We start from the raw sequence: 7514 nt of genomic DNA, 5'->3' as shown, positions 1-7514 counted from the left end.
TCCAATCAGAAGACTGTAGGAAGGGGTGGGCGACTGATCTACCCAATCACCTCTTTTCACCTTGTTTGCCCAAACAGCAGATGACGGAGCAACTGGAGGGTTTCAGGCACTTAGGACCCTTTCAGGCATCCAGCAGTAGGAGAAGCAGCTTGGCCATTCAGTAAGTCCTCACCGATTGCCCTCTGGGTGCCCAACACCACACCGAGCACTATGGGGGTGGTTGTGACGTGTTTAAGACTCTACCTTTACTAGCTCTTGCTTGGCGATCAACTCACACCCCTGCTGAAAACCTCCAAGGGCTTCCCGTTGCCCTTATATTCTTTTTCCCATTGTGCTTAAATTTAAGTGGATTTATTATTTTTTTTAATGTTTATTTAAAAAAAATTTTTTTAACGTTTATTTATTACTGGGACACAGAGAGAGACAGAGCATGAGCATGGGAGGGGCAGACAGAGGAGGAGATTCAGAATCCAAAGTAAGCTCCAGGGCTCTGAGCCCTTAGCACAGAGCCCAACTTGGGGCTCCAACTCACAAGCCTTGAGATAGTGACCTGAGCCAAAGTCGGACGCTTAATTGACTGAGCCACCCAGGTGCCCCAATGTTTATTTTTAAGAGAGAGAGACAGAGTGTGAGCCAGGGCGGGGCAGAGAGAGGCAGAGACAGAATCCAAAGCAGGCTCCAGGCTCTGAGCTGTCAGCACAGAGCCCCACACAGGGCTCGAACCCATGACCCATGAGATCATGACCTGAGCCAAAGTCTGATGTTTAACCAACTGAGCCACCCAGGCACCCCAAACATGTGATTAACCTAAGTGAAGACAGTGCAGAGCCTGCTTGGGATTCTCTTTCTCTCCCTCTTTCTCTGCCCCTTCCCCCACTCACTCTTTCTCGCTCTCAAAAAAACAAACTTAAAAAATCGCATTTTTAAAAAAAAATTTTTAATGCTTTTATTTATTTTTGAGACAGAGAGAGACAGAGCATGAGCAGGGAAGGGGAAGAGAGAGAGGGAGACACAGAATCTGAAGTGGGCCCCAGACTCTGAGCTGTCAGCACAGAGCCCGACGCAGGGCTCCAACTCATGGAGTGTGAGATCATGACCTGAGCTGAAGTCGGACGCTCAACCGACTGAGCCACCCAGGTGCCCCCAAAAATCACATTTTTAAAAAAATTCCAGGGTTTATTCCATCCCTGATTATATACTATGGGAGTCATACATTCCACTGTTACATCTGTTATAAATCCCTCACTATTGTTGCTTAAAGTCATATTCATTGTCCACATATTTATTCTGTCAGTGCTCTTTATTCCCTCCTGCAGTCCTAGGCTTCCATCTGGGGTCATTTTCTTTCAGCCTAGACTAGCGCAGGTCTTCTAGAAACGAGTTATCTCACTATCTGAGCTTCAGTTTTCGGAAAGTATCTTCACTTAAACTTTTTTAAGTGGATCCAATTGTATTAAAATTTTTTTATTGAGATAAAATTCACACAATATATTGGGGCGCCTGGGTGGCGCAGTCGGTTAAGCGTCCGACTTCAGCCAGGTCACGATCTCGCGGTCCATGAGTTCGAGCCCCGCGTCAGGCTCTGGGCTGATGGCTCAGAGCCTGGAGCCTGTTTCCGCTTCTGTGTCTCCCTCTGTCTCTGCCCCTCCCCCGTTCATGCTCTGTCTCTCTCTGTCCCAAAAATAAATTAAAAACGTTGAAAAAAAAAAAATTAAAAAAAAAAAATTCACACAATATAAAATTCACTACTTTAACCATTTTTAAGTAAGCCATTCCGTGTTTTTTAGTATATTCACAAAGTCATGCAACTATCACCACTATCTGATTCTAGAGTATTTCCATCACCCCCAAAGGAAAAACTCCATACTTTTTAATTCTTCTTCCCACCTCCCCCCTGCCATCTCCTGGAAACTATTAATCTACTTTTTTGTCTTTATGGATTTGCCTATTCTGGGTATTTCATATAAATGCAGTCATACAACGGATGACCTTTTGTGTCTGGCTCTTTTATTTAGCATTATATTTTCTTTTTTTTTTTTTTTTTTTAATTTTTTAATCTTTATTTATTTTTGAGAGAGAGAGTGTGAGCAGGGGAGGAGCAGAGAGACAGGGAGACACAGAATCCGAAGGAGGCTCCAGGCACTGAGTCAGCACAGAGCCTGACGCAGGGCTCAAACTCATGAACCGTGAGATTGTGACCTGAGCCAAAGTCGGATGCTCAACCAACTGAGCCACCCAGGTGCCTCTAGCATTACATTTTCAAGGTTCATTCATGTTTTAGCATGGATCAGTACTTCATTCCTTTCTATGGCAGAATAATATTTCATTGTATGAATATACCACATTTTATTTATCCACACATCATTTCATGAACGTTTAGGTTGTTTCCACTTTTTGGCTTTTATGCATAATCCTTCCATGAACATTTATGTTCTTGTGCCAACACATGTTTTCAGTTCTCTTGGGTATATACCTAGGGATGGAATTGCTGGGTCATATGGCAACCCTACGTGTAACTTTTTGAGAAACCGCCTAACAATTTCCCATAGTGGCTGCACCATTTTACATGCCTGCAAGCAATATATGATGATTCTAATTTCTCCATATCCTGTTCAACACTTGTTATCTGGGTTTTTTTTTTTTTTTTTTTTGGTCTTTTTCTTTTTTATTATAGTCATCCTAGTGGGTGTGAAGTGGAATCTGGTTGTGATTTTGATTTAGATTTCCCTAACGTCTAATGATGTTGAACATCTTTTCATATGCTTATTGCCTTCTGTATATCTTCTTTGGAGAAATGACTATTCAGATCTCTTGCCCACTTTACAACTGGATTATTTGTGTTTTTATTATTGAGTTATAAAGATTCTACACATATTCTGGATACTACATATATACTTTGTAAATACTTTCTCCCGTTCTGTCGGCTGTCTTTTCACCTTGATAGTGTCCTTGATGCACAAAGGGTTTACGTTTTGAGGAAATCCAACTGTTGAGGAAATCCATCTGTTCTCTTTCGTTGCTTGTGCTTTGGATGTCATATTTAATTTACCTTCCTTTATGAAGTCCATGTTCTCTGGGTGTACAATTCCAGGTTAGCAATAATTTGTGGGGTTTTTTTTTTCTTTCGGTATTTAAAGTATGTCATTCTACTGCTTTCTGGCTTCCATAGTTTCTAGTGAAAAGTCAGATATTAGTGTTAGTGCTACTTTGAAGATAATATGTCTTCATCTGCTTTTAAGATTTTTTCTTTCTTTTTGATTTTCAGCAGTTTCATGATGATGTACTAAGATGTGGTTTTCTTTGTGTTTAACTGCTTAGGGCTCATGGAACTTCTTGAATCCAAAGGTTGATACCTGTCATCATTTTGGGAAACTTCAAAGCATGTCTCTTCAGATATTGAGCTGTGCCACTGCCTTTCCCCTCTCCTCTTGGGATTCTAGTTATATAGATGTTAGAACTTAAAAAAAAATTTTTTTTAACGTTTATTTATTATTGAGAGACAGAGAGACACAGAGCATGAGCATGGGAGAGGCAGAGAGACAGGGAGACACAGAATCTGAAGCAGACTCCAGGCTCTGAGCTGTCAGCACAAGCCCAACGCGGGGCTTGAACTCACAAACTGCGAGATCATGACCTGAGCCGAAGTCAGACGCTTAACTGACTGAGCCACCCAGGTACCCCAGAACTTTTTTTTTTTAACATTTATTTATTTTTGAGAGGCAGAGACAGAGCATGAGCGGGGGAGGGGCAGAGAGAAATAGGTTGACACAGAATCCGAAGCAGGCTCCAGGCTCCGAGCTCTCAGCACAGAGCCCTTTGTGGGGCTCAAACCCACGAACCATGAGATCATGACCTGAGCCAAAGTCGGATGCTTAATCAACTGAGCCACCCAGGCGCCCCTAGATGTTAGAACTTTTTTTTTTTTAACTTTTTTTTTCAACGTTTTTTATTTATTTTTGGGACAGAGAGAGACAGAGCATGAACGGGGGAGGGGCAGAGAGAGAGGGAGACACAGAATCGGAAACAGGCTCCAGGCTCCGAGCCATCAGCCCAGAGCCTGACGCGGGGCTCGAACTCACGGACCGCGAGATCGTGACCTGGCTGAAGTCGGACGCTCAACCGACTGCGCCACCCAGGCGCCCCTAGAACTTTTGACTGTGTCCCATGTATCTCTTCCACTCTGTCCTTTTTAAAAATCTTTTTATTCTTTCTGTGCTTCCTTTTGGATATTTTCTATTGACCTGTTTCCCTCCAATAATTCTGTCTCTGCCATATAGACTGTTTGTGTCCCCTCCCCAACTATGAAATCCTAACCTCATAGTTTCTACTGAAAAGTCAGATATTAACGTTACTGCTCCTTTGAAAACGATGTGTCTTTGTTTTTAAGAGTTTTTTTCTTTCTGGGCGCTAGGGTGGCTCAGTTGGTTGAGCATCTGGCTTTGGGTCAGGTCATGATCTCACAGTTAGTGAGCCCAAGCCCTGTGTCCCATTGGGCCCGGTGCTAGCAGTGCGGAGCCTGTCTGGGTTTCTTGCTCTCTCTCTTTCTCTCTGCCCCTCCCGGCTTGTGCTCTATCAGGTGTGAATGAATAAACTTAAAAAACTTAAAATTTAAAAACAAAAAACAAAAACCATTAAACATTGTTTTTCTTTCTCTTTGATTTTCATGAGGGTACACAGAGGTCTCATGAATGGGAACAGTGTCTTAGAAGAGACCCCAGAGAGCTCCCTAGCGCCTTTATGCCGAGTGAGGTTTATAGCAAGAAGATGGGGCTGTCCATGAACCAGGAAGTGGGCTCTCGCCAGGCACGAAATCTGCCAGCACCTGGATCCTGGACTCGCAGCCTCCAGAACTGTGAGAAATAAATTTCTATTGTTTTAAGCCACCCAGTCTATGGTACTGTGTTACAGCAGCCCAAACAGACTAAGGTAAGGCACTGATGTTAAAATCATCTAAGGAATTTTAATTCAGTTCTAGAACATCCATTTGATTATTTGTAGAGAATCCAATTTTCTGTTGAAATGCTCTCTTTGTCATCTATTTTACCTTCTCTTTCTCTTAAGATTTTTAAAAAAATAATCTCTGCACCCAAGGTGGGGCTCGAACTCACAACCCTGAGATCAAGGGTCACACATTCCACTGACTGAGCCTGCCAGGCGCCCCTGTTTTATCTTTTATTTTCTCTATTAGTCACAACTATTTTAAAGTCCTTATCTGATTAAATCCAATATCTGAATCATAGGGAGTTTGCTTTTGTTGACTTTTTTGTTCTTTTGGTTTTGGTTATTTAGTTCAGTTTTGCTTTGTTTTTAGCATGCCCCATAATTTTTGATCCAGTGCTGGATCGTGCAGATTAAAAATTGTAGAGGCAGGGCACCTGGGTAGCTCAGTCAGTTAAGCACCGACTTTGGCTCAGTTCATGATGTCACGGTTTTTGAGTTGGAGCCTCTCGCATTGCGCTCTCTGCTGTCAGCAAGAGCCCGCTTTGGATCCTCTGTCCCCCTTTCTCTGCCACACCCCCACACGTGTGTGCGTTCTTTCTCTCAAATAAATAAACATTTAAAAACATCTTAAAATAAAAATAAAAATAAATAAAAGTTGTAGAGGCTTTCGATGATGTTATCTGTCTCCAGAAGGATTATGTTTTCTTCTTACCGAGTACTGGTGGGTCGCTTAGACCCCACGGAGGCATGTTTTTATTAGGGTTGAACTATTGTAATTTTGCCTTTTCTTCCGGGCCAGTATCCTCACTCCTTGGGTGTTGTCCTTTCTCCTGGGGTGTGGCCTTTGTTCCCAGGGTGTAACCCTTCCAGTTTAAAGCCTGAGGTGTTTACCAAGGCCTCTGTGGGTCAGCCGGCTTTAAACTCTAACTTGTATTTCTTTCTTTAGCACACATGAGGCTCCTGAAAACGCTCTCAGTTTATTGCTTTCTCAGCTATTGTTTGCTTCTGAGTTTGCAGAGTCTCACTCTGTGCTTGCACAGCTTAGGAGTCAGCCAGAGACTTGAGAGAAATGTATTCGCAGATTTTTGGCTCTTTCTCTGTGGTTTTCTTCTCTCCAGTATTTTGACCCTTAAGCCCCAGCCACAATGGGTGCTTTGAACTTGTACCTGTGTATTTTCAGCCCTATGAGATTGCTGCTTTCTGTATGGGCTCACTTCTTTTGAGCCACAATTTGGATAGTACAACTCTGAAAAAAATCTGGGCTATGGAATTCCCTTTTCTCAAAGATTGTAGACCTTCATTTCCTGATTGCATCTGTTATTTCTTTTAAAAACAATTTTTTTTAATGTTTATTTTTGAGAGAGACAGAGAGACAGAGAGAGACAGAGCTCGAGCATGGGAGGGGCAAAGAGAGGGAGACAGAATCTGAAGCAGGCTCCGCTCCGGGCTCTGAGCTGTCAGCACAGAGCCCCATGTAGGGCTGGAATCCACAAACCACAAGATCATGACCTGAGCCACAGTCGGACTCTCAACCGACTAGCCACCCAGGCGCCCCTGAATTACTTCTAATGTCTTCAAAGACATTTTATTTTATTTTTTTTTTAATTTTTTTTTTTAACGTTTATTTATTTTTGAGACAGAGAGAGACAAAGCATGAACGGGGAGGGTCAGAGAGAGGGAGACACAGAATCTGAAACAGGCTCCAGGCTCTGAGCTGTCAGCACAGAGCCTGACGCGGGGCTCGAACCCACGGACCGTGAGATCATGACCTGAGCCGAAGTCGGCCGCTTAACAGACTGAGCCACCCAGGCGCCCCTTCAAAGACATTTTAAACTTTTTTTTTAAGTTTATTTATTTTTTATTTTTTTTAAATTTTCTTATTTTTTTAAGTTTATTTATTTATTTTGAGAGAGAGCACAAGCAGGGGAGGGGCAGAGAGACAGGGAGAGACAGAATCCCAAGCAGGCTCCATGCTATCAGTGCAGAGCCTGATGTGGGGCTTGAACTCACGAACCATGAGATCATGACCTGAGCCGAGATCAAGAGTTGGATGCTTAACTGACTGTGCCACCCAGGTGCCCCTTTAAGTTTACTTTTATTCATTTTGAGAGAGACAGACAGACAGCAAGCAGGGGAGAGGGAGAGAGAGAGAGGGAGGCGGAATACCAAACAGGCTCCACACTGTCAGGCAGACCCCACTGCCAGTCTCGAACTCACAGATCGTGAGATCACAGCCTGAGCTGAAATCAAGAGCCGGTCATTTAACCAAGTGAGCCACCCAGGTGCCATTCAAAAATATTTTATGTATGTTGTCTAGCTTTTATGATTTTCTTTCAGTGGGAATACAAACTCTTTGTTTGGAATCAGAATCCTCCCGAATTACATGGATATATAGGGTCTACAGGGCCCTCCATGATCTGCCTCTGACCAGTTCTCTGATTCCTTCCTCTATTCTCTTCTTTCCTCATTTCAAGTCAGCCATATAGGTCTTTATTTTGAAAGCTTATTCCCATGCCAGGGTCTTCAACTTGTTACTGTCTGCTTTTGAACATTTTTGCCGTGGTCTAAATGTT

This window comes from Neofelis nebulosa, chromosome 17 (genome assembly GCF_028018385.1).
Source record: "Neofelis nebulosa isolate mNeoNeb1 chromosome 17, mNeoNeb1.pri, whole genome shotgun sequence".
NCBI classification, from domain to species: Eukaryota; Metazoa; Chordata; class Mammalia; order Carnivora; family Felidae; genus Neofelis; species Neofelis nebulosa.
This window is presented reverse-complemented; position numbering follows the sequence as displayed.